Below are 11,073 nucleotides of genomic sequence, written 5' to 3'. Positions count from 1 at the left end.
AGAGAAACAGAAACAGAGAGAGAGAGAGAGAGAAAACAGAAACAGAGAAGAGAAAAACAGAAACAGAGAGAGAGAGAGAGAAACAGAAACAGAGAGAGAGAGAGAGAAACAGAGAAAAACAGAAACAGAGAGAGAGAGAAACAGAAACAGAGAAGAGAGAGAGAGAAACAGAAACAGAGAGAGAGAGAGAAACAGAAACAGAGAGAGAGAGAGAGAGAGAAACAGAAACAGAGAGAGAGAGAGAGAGAAACAGAAACAGAGAGAGAGAGAGAGAGAAACAGAAACAGAGAGAGAGAGAGAGAGAGAAACAGAAACAGAGAGAGAGAGAGAGAAAACAGAAAGAGAGAGAGAGAAACAGAAAGAGAGAGAGAGAGAGAGAAACAGAAAGAGAGAGAGAGAAACAGAGAGAGAGAAACAGAAACAGAGAGAGAGAGAGAGAGAAACAGAAACAGAGAGAGAGAGAGAAACAGAAACAGAGAGAGAGAGAGAAACAGAAACAGAGAGAGAGAGAAAGAGAAAACAGAAACAGAGAGAGAGAGAGAGAGAAACAGAAAGAGAGAGAGAGAAACAGAAAGAGAGAGAGAGAGAGAGAAACAGAAAGAGAGAGAGAGAAACAGAGAGAGAGAAACAGAAACAGAGAGAGAGAGAGAGAGAAACAGAAACAGAGAGAGAGAGAGAGAGAGAGAGAGAGAGAGAGAGAGAGAGAGAGAGAGAGAGAGAGAAACTGTCAATTTTTAAAGTCTATAGATTTGGTGTGTATTTGATGAGCCGTCACAAACCAAATTCTCGTCGTAAAGGCTGGCTATCACAAGTAGTCTAAATGAACACATTGCTTTAAAAACACAAACACCACAATGTGGACATTCACACTAACAACCTCTTACACAGTCCCAGACAGTAAGTTGTCGGGCATCCTGACAACCCTGACCCACAACACAGGAAGCTGCTGAGGGCTTATAATAATGGCTGGACGGAACGAATGGAAACCTTGGGTTTGATGTATTTGATCCCATTCCACAGATTCCGCTTCAGTCATTACCACCAGCCCGTCCTCCCCAAATAAGGTGCCACCAAACTTGTGTTACCCACTCCCACCCACACCGACACTTCTGACCCAGAAGCAACCTGCCATTTTTCCTGTTGGGTGGTTAGGGGTCAAGAGGTCAAAGGTGAGGGCCGATATACTTGAGCTTTGGCCCTCGTTGATACAGATGTAGGATCTTAATTTGAGCCCGTTTTCTACAGCAGGGAAATAATCCCGCAACAGGAAATGTGAATTATTATGTGGATTATAATTAATGGCCATATTTGTAGGGGTTGATACATGTTTCGTATTGGGAAAATCAAGCCTGAAATTTCAAAGTGGAAATTACAAACTTCAGAATCTGCAACAAGGGTGATCAAATTAAGATACTGCCTCTGTATATCATCTTTCTAGGCTAACTAATGGCTCTGGGGCCTGGTCAAAAGTAGTGCACTATATAGGAAATAGGGCTCTGGTCTATAGTAGTGCACTATATAGGGAATAGGGCTCTGGTCTATAGTAGTGCACTATATAGGGAATAGGGCTCTGGTCTATAGTAGTGCACTATATTGGGAATAGGGCTCTGGTCTATAGTAGTGCACTATATAGGGAATAGGGTCTATAGTAGTGCACTATATAGGGAATAGGGTCTATAGTAGTACACTATGTAGGGAATAGGGCTCTGGGCTATAGTAGTGCACTATATAGGGAATAGGGCTCTGGTCTATAGTAGTGCACTATATAGGGAATAGGGCTCTGGTCTATAGTAGTGCACTATATTGGGAATAGGGCTCTGGTCTATAGTAGTGCACTATATAGGGAATAGGGCTCTGGTCTATAGTAGTGCACTATATAGGGAATAGGGCTCTGGTCTATAGTAGTGCACTATATAGGGAATAGGGCTCTAGTTTATAGTAGTGCACTATATAGGGAATAGGGCTCTGGTTTATAGTAGTGCACTATATAGGGAATAGGGTGCCATCTGGGAAGCAACAAACGTCACACTCTCAGGTTGTGTAACCATGGTGATGTTCACGGAATGTTCTTGATGCTAATCTCTTGTTAGAGAATCTCTCGTGACAGACATAAACGCGAAAGGCTTAATTCAGTGCCCAGATTCTCATTGGCTCAACTACAGCTGAATGTGTGTCTCTATAGGTCCATAATCTATAGGTCTAGAATATATAGGTCCAGCAGATAAACACACGCACACACACACACAACTGTTGATTGGATTAGGTTAGTGTGATCCACAGAGTTAGAATGTGACGTCATCGTGTACAGAGGAAGGTCATGTAATGACAGACTACGAACAGAGGGAGTGAGAGAAGACTGAAAGAGATAGAGAGAAAAAAAACAGAGAGAGAAAGAGAGACAAACTACCCACAAAATGAGGTGGAAACTAAGCTGTACTTCCTAACCTCCTGCCAAATGTATGACCATATTAGAGACACATACTTCCCTCAGATTACACAGATCCACAAAGAATTTGGAAACAAACCCAATTTTGATAAACTCCCATATCTACTGGGTGAAATACCACAGTGTGCCATCACAGCAGCAAGATGTGACCTGTTGCCACAAGAAAAGGGCCACCAGTGAAGAACAAACACCATTGTAAATACAACCCATATGTGTTTATTTAATTTTCCTTTTGTACTTTAACCATTTGCACATCATTACAACAATATATGTGCATAATATGTCATTTGTAATGTCTTTATTATTTTGGAACTTCTGTACTGTTAATTTTTATTGTTTATTTCACTTTTGTATATTATCTACTTCACTTGCTTTGGCAATGTTATCATATGCCAGCAGCATCCCTATGCCAGCTACCCTGCATCCCACTTCTAGCTTACTACTGAAGTTAACCAAGGTTGGTCCCTGGATGGGAGACCAGATGCTGCTGGAAGTGGTGTTGGAGGGACAGTAGGAGGCACTCTTTCCTCTGGTCTAAAAAAATATCCCAATACCCCAGGGCAGCGATTGGGGACACTGCCCTGTGTAGGGTGCTGTCTTCTGGATGGGATGTTAAAAATGGGTGTCCTGACTCTCTGAGGACAGTAAAGATCCCATGGCACTTATAGTAAGAGTAGGGGTGTCCTGGCTAAATTCCCAAGCTATCCCTCATACCAACGCAGTCACCTAATCATCCCCAGCTGACAATTGGCTCATTCCTCTCCCCTGTAACTATTCCCCAGGTTGTTGCTATAAATGAGAACATGTTCTCTGTCAACTTACCTGATCAAATAAAAATATGTTCCCCATGCCAATAAAGGCCCTTGAATTGAATTGACAGAGAGAAACAGTATCTGTTTCCCTCTGTTCTTGTGTACACAGTACCAGTCAAAAGTTTGGACACACCTACTCACTCATTATTTGTAATATTTTCTACATTGTAGAATAATAGTGAAGACATCAATACTATGAAATAACACAATCATGTAGTAACCAAAAAAAGTGTTAAACAAATCAAAATATATTTTATATTTGAGATACTTCAAATTAGGCACCTTTTGCCTTGATGACAGCTTTGCACACTCTTGGCATTCTCTCAACCAGCTTCATGAGGTAGTCACCTGGAATGCATTTCAATTAACAGGTGTGCCTTCTTAAAAGTTAATTTGTGGAATTTTTCAACAGTCTTGAAGGAGTGATATCAGCTCTAGCTGTCTATATGTTTTATGGAAAAAGGGTGTCTCCATAATGACCAATCTAAATAGCCTACCTACAACTGGTAAAACGTTGTCACGGCGTTGCTCTGTCTCTGTTACTCAGCTGTCTCTGCCTTAGCACTCTCTCAACCAATGGACACACACCTCTCCGGCCCTCTCACTCACTCCCTCACTCACAGCCTGTCCACTGCCTGATGGTCAGCAGCAGGTCCCAGTGATATACAGTACCAGTCAAAAGTTTTAGAAAACCCCCAGAATTGGTAGGTGTTCTTTGTTTCGACTATTTTCTACATTGTAGAATAATAGTGAAGACATCAAACTATGAAGTAACACATGGAATCATGTAGTAACCAACAAAAATATATTTTATATTTGGGATTTTTCAAAGTAGCCACCCTTTGCCTTGATGACAGCTTTGCACACTCTTGGCATTCTCACAACCACCTACACCTGGAATGCTTTTCCAACAGTCTTGAAGGAGTTCCCACATATGTTGAGCACTTGTTGGCTGATTTTCCTTTTCCTTCACTCTGCGGTCCAACTCATCCCAAACTATCTCAATTATGTTGAGGTCGGGTGATTGTGGAGGCCAGGTCATCTGATGCAGCACTCCATCTCTCTCCTTCTTGGTCAAATAGCAGTTACACAGCCTGGAGGTGTATTGGGTCATTGTCCTGTTGAAAAACAAAATGATAGTCCCACTAAGCGCAAACCAGATAGGATGGAGTATCGCTGCAGAATGCTATGGTAGCCATGCTGGTTAAGCGTGCCTTGAATTCTGAATAAATCACAGACAATGTCATGAGCTAAGCACCATCACACCTCCTCCTCCATGCTTCACGGTGGGAACCACACATGCAGAGATCATCTGTTCACGTACTCTGCGTCTCACAAAGACACGGCGGTTGGAACCAAAAATCTCACATTTGGACTCATCAGAACAATGGACAGATTTACACCAGTCTAATGTCCCTCGCTCATGTAACCAAAAATCTCCAATTTGGACCCATCCATCAGAAGAACTGATTTCCCATGGTTTAATATCATTAGCTCATGTTTCTTGGCCCAAGCAAGTCTCTTCTTCTTATTGGTGTCCTTTAGTAGTGGTTTCTTTGCAGCAATTTGACCATGAAGGCCTGATTCACACAGTCTCCTCTGAACAGTTGATGTTGAGATGTGTCCGTTACTTGAACTCTGTGAAGCATTTATTTTTCTGCAACTTCTGAGACTGGTAACTCTAATGAATTTATCCTCTGCAGCAGAGGTAACTCTGGGTCTTCCTTTCCTGTGGCGGTCCTCGTGAGAGCTAGTTTCATCATAGCGTTTGATGGTTTTTGCGACTGCACTTGAAGACACTTTTCAAAGTTCTTGATATTTTTTTTGTTTCTTTTTGTTTATTTGAGCTGTTCTTGCCGTATTACGGTAAATGCCCAAATAGGGCCAACTTCTGTATACCACCCCTACCTTGTCACAGCACAACTGACTGGCTCAAATGCATTTAAGAAGTTAAGAAATTCCACATATGAACTTTTAACAAGGCACACCTGTTAAAGGAAATGCATTCCAGGTGACTACCTCATGAAGCTGGTTGAGAGAATGCCGAGAGTGTGCAAAGCTGTCATCAAGGCAAAGGGTGGCTAATTTGAAGAATCTCAAATCTCAAATATATTTAGATTTGTTTAACACTTCTTTGGCTACTACATGACTACATGATTCCATATGTGTTTTTATGTGTCACAGTTTTGACAGTTATTTCACAGTCTTCACTATTATTCTACAATGCAGAAAATAGTAAAAATAAAGAAAAACTGAGTAGGTGTGTCCAAACACTTGACTGGTACTGTGTATATATACAGTATACAGTATATATATATATATAAATATATATATAGGCGATCTTAGCTAAGTCATCAGCTCAGATGGATAGTTGTGAGAATGCTGTTTATTAGGGGTCTCTTCCTATCTCAAACTACCTTTCTACCCCCCCTTTCTCCCTCTCTCTCTCTCTCTCTTCTTCCTCCCCCTCCCTCCCTCCCTTCCTCCCCCTCCATCTGTAAGAGGCAATTTTGGAGCTGCTGAGTGCCAGGCTTCCTGACAACAACACAGACAGACAACAGAAATGGGGATATCAGCTTGTGACACTCACCCTCACAGAGACACAGCCAAGACATTCACCCTCACAGTCACAGAGACACAGCCAAGACACTCACCCTCACAGAGACACAGCCAAGACACTCACCCTCACAGAGACACAGCCAAGGCACTCACCCTCACAGAGACACAGCCAAGGCACTCACCCTCACAGAGACACAGCCAAGACTTCTCTTTCTTTTCCTCTGCCTTTGTTTTTCCACTTCTCCTCTTTGTTTTTGGGGCGAGCACCTCTGGTGACTGGTGTCTCTCTGCCTTTCAGAGAGTCTAGCCGGTCAGCTTGCCTTCGTTATATCTCTCCCTCTCCCTCTTTGCTTTCTTTTGCTCTTTCTTCCTCTCTTGGCCTCCTCAACCTGAATAGGGTTTTAAGAGAGAAACGTTGTTCCCAAGTCCAGTGCTCATCAGGCTGTTCTAGTGCTGTGGTTAAGTGGCTCTTTCTACTCCCCTCCCGTCCTGGTATGCCCAACAACACTAACCCTAACCCTCCCTTTCCCTCAGTAACTCTTTAACAGACACATAAACCTTCCCATCCCCACATCTCTTACTTGCACACACTCTCGCTCCGCTTCCCCCTCTCCTCCACTCTCTCTGCTTCCCCCTCTCCTCCATTCTCTCTCGCTCTGCTTCCCACTCTCCTCCACTCTCTCTCTGCTTCCCACTCTCCTCCACTCTCTCTCTCTGCTTCCCACTCTTCTCCACTCTCTCTCTCTGCTTCCCACTCTCTCTGCTTCCCACTCTCCTCCACTCTCTCTCTGCGCTCTGCTTCCCTGCTCTCCTCCACTCTCTCTGCTTCCCCCTCTCCTCCACTCTCCCTCGCTCTGCTTCCCCCACTCTCCTCCACTCTCTCTGCTTCCCACTCTCCTCCTCTCTCTCGCTCTGCTTCCCCCTCTCCTCCACGCTCTCTCTCTCTGCTTCCCACTCTCCTCCACTCTCTCTCTCTGCTTCCCACTCTCTCTCTGCTTCCCCCTCTCTCCTCCACTCTCTCCACTCTCTGCTTCCCCCTCTCCTCCACTCTCTCTCGCTCTGCTTCCCACTCTCCTCCACTCTCCTCTCACTCTCTCTCGCTCTGCTTCCCACTCTCCTCCACTCTCTGTGCTTCCCCCTCTCCTCCACTCTCTGTGCTTCCCCCTCTCCTCCACTCTCTCTCGCTCTGCTTCCCACTTTCCTTCACTCACTCTGGCTCTGCTTCCCCCTCTCCTCCACTCTCTCTCTGCTTTCCACTCTCCTCCACTCTCCTCCACTTTCTCGCTCTGCTTCCCCTTCTCCTCCACCCTCTCTTACTCTGCTTCCCCTTCTCCACCCTCTCTTACTCTGCTTCCCCTTCTCCTCCACTCTCTCTCTGCTTTCCACTCTCCTCCACTTTCTCGCTCTGCTTTCCACTCTCCTCCACTTTCTCGCTCTGCTTTCCACTCTCCTCCACTCTCGCTCTGCTTCCCACTCTCCTCCACTCTCGCTCTGCTTCCCACTCTCCTCCTCTCCTCCTCTCTCTCTGCTTCCCCTTCTCCTCCACTCTCTCTCTGCTTTCCACTTCTCCTCCACTTTCTCTCTCTGATTCCCCCTCTCCTCCACTTTCTCTCTCTGATTCCCCCTCTCCTCCACTCTCACTCTGCTTCCCCCTCTCCTCCACTCTCACTCTGCTTCCCCCTCTCCTCCACTCTCGCTCTGCTTCCCCCTCTCCTCCACTCTCGCTCTGCTTCCCCCTCTCCTCCACTCTCACTCTGCTTCCCCCTCTCCTCCACTCTCGCTCTGCTTCCCTCCTCCACTCTCACTCTCTGCTTCCCACTCCCTCCACTCTCACTCTGCTTCCCACTCTCCTCCACTCTCACTCTGCTTCCCCACTCTCCTCCACTTTCTCTCTGCTTCCCACTCTCCTCCACTCTCTCTCTCTGCTTCCCACTCTCCTCCACTCTCTCTCTCTCTGCTTCCCCACTCTCCTCCACTCTCTCTCTCTGCTTCCCTCTCTCCACTCCACTCTCTCTCTCTGCTTCCCACTCTCCTCCACTCTCCACTCTCTCTCTGCTTCCCACTCTCCTCCACTCTCTCTCTCTCTGCTTCCCACTCTCCTCCACTCTCTCTCTCTCTGCTTCCCACTCTCCTCCACTCTCTCTCTCTCTGCTTCCCACTCTCCTCCACTCTCTCTCTCTCTGCTTCCCTCTCCTCCACTCTCTCTCTCTGCTTCCCTCTCCTCCTCCACTCTCTCTCTGCTTCCCCCTCTCCTCCACTCTCTCTCTGCTTCCCCCTCTCCTCCACTCTCTCTCTGCTTCCCCCTCTCCTCCACTCTCACTCTGCTTCCCCCTCTCCTCCACTCTCACTCTGCTTCCCCCTCTCTCCACTCTCTCTCTGCTTCCCCCTCTCCTCCACTCTCACTCTGCTTCCCCCTCTCCTCCACTCTCACTCTGCTTCCCCCTCTCCTCCACTCTCACTCTGCTTCCCCTCTCCCACTCTCACTCTGCTTCCCCCTCTCCTCCACTCTCACTCTGCTTCCCCCTCTCCTCCACTCTCACTCTGCTTCCCCCTCTCCTCCACTCTCACTCTGCTTCCCCCTCTCCTCCACTCTCACTCTGCTTCCCCCTCTCCTCCACTCACTCTGCTTCCCCCTCCCACTCACTCTGCTTCCCCCTCTCCTCCACTCTCACTCTGCTTCCCCCTCTCCTCCACTCTCACTCTGCTTCCCCCTCTCCTCCACTCTCACTCTGCTTCCCCCTCTCCTCCACTCTCACTCTGCTTCCCCTCTCCACCACTCTCACTCTGCTTCCCCCTCTCCTCCACTCTCACTCTGCTTCCCCCTCTCCTCCACTCTCTCTGCTTCCCCTCTCTCACTCCACTCTGCTTCCCCCTCTCCTCCACTCTCACTCTGCTTCCCCTCTCCTCCACTCTCACTCTGCTTCCCCCTCTCCTCCACTCTCACTCTGCTTCCCCCTCTCCTCCACTCTCACTCTGCTTCCCCCTCTCCTCCACTCTCACTCTGCTTCCCCCTCTCCTCCACTCTCACTCTGCTTCCCCCTCTCCTCCACTCTCACTCTGCTTCCCCCTCTCCTCCACTCTCACTCTGCTTCCCCCTCTCCTCCACTCACTCTGCTTCCCCTCTCCTCCACTCTCACTCTGCTTCCCCCTCTCCTCCACTCTCACTCTGCTTCCCCCTCTCCTCCACTCTCACTCTGCTTCCCTCTCCTCCACTCTCACTCTGCTTCCCCCTCTCCTCCACTCTCACTCTGCTTCCCCCTCTCCTCCACTCTCACTCTGCTTCCCCTCCTCCACTCTCACTCTGCTTCCCCCTCTCCTCCACTCTCACTCTGCTTCCCCCTCTCCTCCACTCTCACTCTGCTTCCCCCTCTCCTCCACTCTCACTCTGCTTCCCCCTCTCCTCCACTCTCACTCTGCTTCCCCCTCTCCTCCACTCTCACTCTGCTTCCCCCTCTCCTCCACTCTCACTCTGCTTCCCCCTCTCCTCCACTCTCACTCTGCTTCCCCCTCTCCTCCACTCTCACTCTGCTTCCCCCTCTCCTCCACTCTCACTCTGCTTCCCCCTCTCCTCCACTCTCACTCTGCTTCCCCCTCTCCTCCACTCTCACTCTGCTTCCCCCTCCTCCACTCTCACTCTGCTTCCCCCTCTCCTCCACTCTCACTCTGCTTCCCCCTCTCCTCCACTCTCACTCTGCTTCCCCTCTCTCCTCCCTCCACTCACTCTGCTTCCCCCTCTCCTCCACTCTCACTCTGCTTCCCACTCTCCTCCACTCTCACTCTCTGCTTTCCACTCTCCTCCACTCTCTCTCTCTGCTTTCCACTCTCCTCCACTTTCTCTCTCTGCTTTCCACTCTCCTCCACTTTCTCTCTCTGCTTTCCACTCTCCTCCACTTTCTCTCTCTGCTTTCCACTCTCCTCCACTTTCTCTCTCTGCTTCCCACTCTCCTCCACTCTCTCTCTCTGCTTCCCACTCTCCTCTCTCTCTCTCTCTGCTTCCCACTCTCCTCCACTCTCCCTCTCTGCTTTCCACTCTCCTCCACTCTTTTCTCTCTTTCAACCACTCTCCCTTTAGGGGGGCTGAGAGCTATCTTTCTTTTTCTCCTTCTCTCTGCCCTCTCTGCTTTTCGTCTCTGTTCCTCCCAGCTGGTAGTTTCAGGCATGTTCTCTGCTCAGTCAGCACTGAACACATATAGAGAAGGGGGGGGTGGCTTCTGATTGGCTGGGGGAGGGGGGCTCAGCTGGAGTAGTCGAGAATCTGATTGGCTAGGTGGAGTGCAGGGGAAGCCAAAGCTCCGCCCACCTGCTCAGTCTGTTTTCAGAAGCAGAGAGAGCAGAGAACACTCTGAAAACAACCTTTCTCTGTGTGTGTGTGTGTGTAACAAGTGTTTCTATGTATATGGTTGTAATGTGTGTGTATACATAAATGGGAGTGAGTATGTATGTATGTATGTATGAGTATATAGCTTACTTGTGTGAGTGTGTTCAATAGTCACGTTGTTTCTTCCACTATGTGTTGTCACTAAATAGCTCTCACCCAGTTAACATGGTGTTCACTATTACCACACACACACACACACACACACACACACACGCTAACAGGAAGTGAAGCTCCTGTAGTTTAGCTGATAAAGTGTGTTCTCTGTGCCCAAAGATAAGCCCTCTGCTCTGCTGCAGGAGAAAACCCCCAGTGTGTGAGAGGATGGGGGATGGGGGTTGCAACACTGGGGTGTATATTTACATTTTCATTCTCTTAGGCACCAGACAGCGTTTATTTACAAATGGTTAGTTAACACACACACACACACACACACACAGTTAGCTTTCCCACAACGGTGTCAATCAGTTACTCTAAACCAGAAGCTGCAACCTGCTAGTTCATGTTTAGGAAGGTTGAAAGAAGGCATGTGTGAGAGTGTGAATCAAATCAAATTTTATTTGTCACATGCGCCGAATACAACCGGTGTAGTAGACCTTACAGTGAAATGCTGAATACAAACCCTTAACCAACAAAGCAGTTTTTTTTTAAATACAAAAAAAAAAGTAAGAAATAAGAATAACAAATAACTAAAGAGCAGCAGTAAAATAACAACAGTGGGGTACAGAGTACCGGTACAGAGTCAATGTGGAGGCTATATACAGGGGGTACCAGTACAGAGTCAATGTGGAGACTATATACAGGGGGTACCGGTACAGAGTCAATGTGGAGGCTATATACAGGGGGTACCGGTACAGAGTCAATGTGGAGGCTATATACAG

At 47.7% G+C, this 11,073-nt stretch overlaps 1 protein-coding gene across 3 annotated transcripts in view; it reads right to left on the bottom strand.

Moving 5' to 3' along the window:
• Nucleotides 1-11,073, bottom strand: part of LOC112262524 (protein FAM214B) — a 71,864-nt gene that overhangs the window by 39,093 nt on the left and 21,698 nt on the right. Inside the window, exon 2 of one of the 3 annotated variants that reach the window (XM_042331275.1) lies at nt 6,000-6,206. The exons of the other annotated variants lie outside the window; for them this stretch is intronic. The gene's annotated coding sequence lies outside the window, so the exon portion shown is untranslated. The remainder of the gene's footprint in view (nt 1-5,999; nt 6,207-11,073) is intronic. 3 annotated transcript variants of the gene reach the window in all.

This window comes from Oncorhynchus tshawytscha, linkage group LG12, assembly GCF_018296145.1.
Source record: "Oncorhynchus tshawytscha isolate Ot180627B linkage group LG12, Otsh_v2.0, whole genome shotgun sequence".
Classification (NCBI taxonomy): domain Eukaryota; kingdom Metazoa; phylum Chordata; class Actinopteri; order Salmoniformes; family Salmonidae; genus Oncorhynchus; species Oncorhynchus tshawytscha.
This window is presented reverse-complemented; position numbering and strand designations above follow the sequence as displayed.